General features: G+C 22.5%; 1 protein-coding gene across 2 annotated transcripts in view; it reads right to left on the bottom strand.

Annotated features, from left to right (window-relative positions):
• Positions 1-3,434, bottom strand: part of LOAG_02954 — a 13,432-nt gene that overhangs the window by 9,682 nt on the left and 316 nt on the right. The window lies entirely within an intron of this gene.

Genomic DNA, 3,434 nt, shown 5'->3' with positions numbered 1-3,434 from the left:
ACATATTTAAATAATTTTAACAATATGCAAATTATACAGACCCAAAATAAATATAACTTATTGTAAATGTGATTGCATTCTTCTCATATATATTGTCCATGTGATTCAATTTTAGTAAATTTTAAGCTAAGGTTAAAGCTTGGAATCATTCCCTATCCATGTGATTCAATTTTAGTAAATTTTAAGCTAAGGTTAAAGCTTGGAATCATTCCCTAATGCTTAAAAATCATAATAGAAATGGTGAGAAATTAAAATTTGCCATGTTTAACAAAGATTTTTGATTGAAAATAATAAATTAGTAATTGAAATGAAAAGGTTAGAAATATAAAGAAGAATGTTTTGATGGATGAATATTAAATTCAATTAATTTTATGAAAATAAAATATAATTATTGTATTTATAAATATATATAAAAGTAAGTATGTACTGTAATTAAATGATATCTACCTAGGTGACATTAGATGAAAACAAAATGGATGGATGACAAGATGAGACAAAGAGAAAAGGTATGACAAGGTGCAATAGTGAAGAAAAATGGCTTATAGTTGATAATGATATAGTATCCATATTTAGATATATCAAATAATTTTAGAACTTTTGAAAAATTTCAGCATTCTCATTTCTATTTCTTAAATGAAATGAAATTTTTGTTTATCACAAAATAGATTGGTCATTTATCGGTCAATTGACCAATAGACCAAGCTCTTCTGAAAGAAGAGATGATACTATGATTAACAAAATTTTTTGCATATTAATTTCATGAAGAAGTGTTAATTTTAATGAAGAAATTAAAAATTTTTTCCATGATTGTGATTAATTTTTTTTTTTTTTTTTTTGAAAGAGGATACTATCAGCTATATGACAACAAATTTTTAGGTAATTGTTTTTTAATTGAAATTGGAAATGAAATATATGAAGGTGAGATAAGAGAGACTTTTTTCTAAACAAAAATTTATTTTAAAAAAATGTTACTGTGAAGTGGTTACTTGAGGATAATTTCTTGAGGATAGTTTGCTTGACAATGAATTAATGACAACAGTTGATGACAGCTAATATAAGTATTTGGAGAATACATATAATTTCATTGATTTTAATTTCTTGAGGATAGTTTGCTTGACAATGAATTAATGACAACAGTTGATGACAGCTAATATAAGTAATTGGAGAATACATATAATTTCATTGATTTCACTGATATTTGCTAATTTTAGAAACTTTAAAATTTCACTTACAAAGACAATTTTTACAAAAGCAATTTTGTAAAAAGCATAAAAAAATTATTAAATTTTATTGAAAACTTTTGTCAAAAAAAGAAAATGAAGTTAATAAAATGAGCAAAAAGCACGAATACATTAGCTTAAAACTATCAATCTGTAACTATTAACCTAAAACTATTTTGTAAGTTACTGAACTTTGTTAATAACACAATGGCTTAGTTTAAAATTTTTAATTTTAAATTTAAAAATCATTTTTTTTTTCAGAAAAAAAATTCTTCGAAATTGTTGTAATTGTTTGCTTTCCGTTTTCTCTGCTATCATTGATTTGTCACAGTGATGTATTCATTCATCCGAAATATGTCACTTTTTTTTTCCATTTTTTTTTTTAAAAACTCTTTTCAAAAAATGTTTTCAGTAAAATTCTTCAAAAAAAAAAAAAAGAAATTAAAAATCTTTTTTCTTCTTATGATATAAAGTTTTTCACATATTATTTTAAAAGTATGTTATGTGTACTCTCTTATAAAGGATATTTATTTTTAATTGTCATTGTTTATTTTCATTAACGGTTCAAATTTTTAAATTTGCATTTTAACGTTTACACGTAATTTTCAAATATACACGTCCTAGAATAAAAAAAAATTAGGCATATCCATACGGTAAATATTTAATTTAATTTTAAAAGATGAAAATAATTTTAAAAAATAATTAATTCAAGATAAGATGTGAAAATTAGACTAATGAGAAGAGAGCTAATAAAAAAGGTTTAATGAAATTTATCAAATAAGCGGAAAGAAATAATGTTAATTAATCGAAAGATCACTTCGTTTTCTTTTTTAACAAATCATAACATTCATAAAATGTAATGAAATGAAACAACAACTATTCCTTCGATAAATTAATCAGCAATTTCTTTCATAATAAAATACTCTCATAAAATTTAAAAGTTTCTTTAATACAATGTTATTAAACTATTAACTAAAATGTAAGCATAGTAAATGATAATTGATAAGATTATAAAAATTGCACTAAAACTTATCAATGATGTGATAATAGATTGAAATTTTCAAATGATTAGCTATAAACATCTATAAAATTTTTCAGTCATATCATATGCTTAAAATACATCAGAATGACGTGTAATACTAACGTATAGATTAAAATGCAAAAGCATGCAACTTGCAAAAATCTATTCTGCAATCATCAACTTGCACATCTATGCAGATGGTTTAAATCATTTTATGACAGCAAAAAAAAAATAATTGTTTCAAGAATAACAAAGAGAAGAATTGAAAATTTTAAAAGATAACAATAATAGTGGAGAAAAAGAAAATGAAAAATAAAAAAAAAGCAATAAGATGGAGAGAATTAAAATAAATTATATGTAGAAAAATGATTAGAAAGTATAAATGAGATTAATGGGCAATCGATCGAAGCATAATATTCACTGATAAGAATGAGAGAATGAATTTTTGTTAAACATTTAAATTCGAGAAAAAAAAAGTGCGAAAGTCCATTATCATTCATATCATTCATTTATCTTTATCATTTCCAACTTATCGTATTTTACATTATTTTAATGCTTATCAGTTAATCTTCCTTTTTCCTTTATCAATAAATTTAATAAGGTTGATTTAATTAATTCATATCATTTATCTTTATCATTTCCAATTTATCGTATTTTACACTATTTTAACGCTTGTCAGTTTATCTTCTTTTTTTCCTTTATCAGTAGATTTAATAAGGTTAATTTAATTGACTCACATCACTTACCTTTATCATTTCCAATTTTATCTTGTTTTACGTTATTTTAATGCTTATCAGTTTATCTTCTTTCTTTTCTTTTATCAGTAAATTTAGCAAGACTAATTTAATTAATTCACATCATTTATCTTTATCATTTCCAACTTGTCGTATTTTACATTATTTTAATACTTATCAGTTTATCTTCTTTTTTTCCTTCATCAATAAATTTAATAAGGTCAATTTAATTAACCCATATCATTTACCTTTACCATTTCCAACCTTATCTTATTTTACATTATTTTAATACTTATCAGTTTATCTTCTTTTTTCCTTTATCAGTAAATCAATTTAATTAACTCACATCATTTACCTTTATCATTTCCAATCCTATCTTATTTTACATTATTTAATACTTATCAGTTTATTTTCTTTTTTCCTTTATCAGTAAAGTTAATAAAGTCAATTAATTAACTT

Source organism: Loa loa, assembly GCF_000183805.2.
Source record: "Loa loa unplaced genomic scaffold supercont3.412, whole genome shotgun sequence".
Taxonomy (NCBI): domain Eukaryota; kingdom Metazoa; phylum Nematoda; class Chromadorea; order Rhabditida; family Onchocercidae; genus Loa; species Loa loa.
Note: the sequence above shows the minus strand (reverse complement) of the source record. Positions and strands in the feature narration are given on the sequence as shown.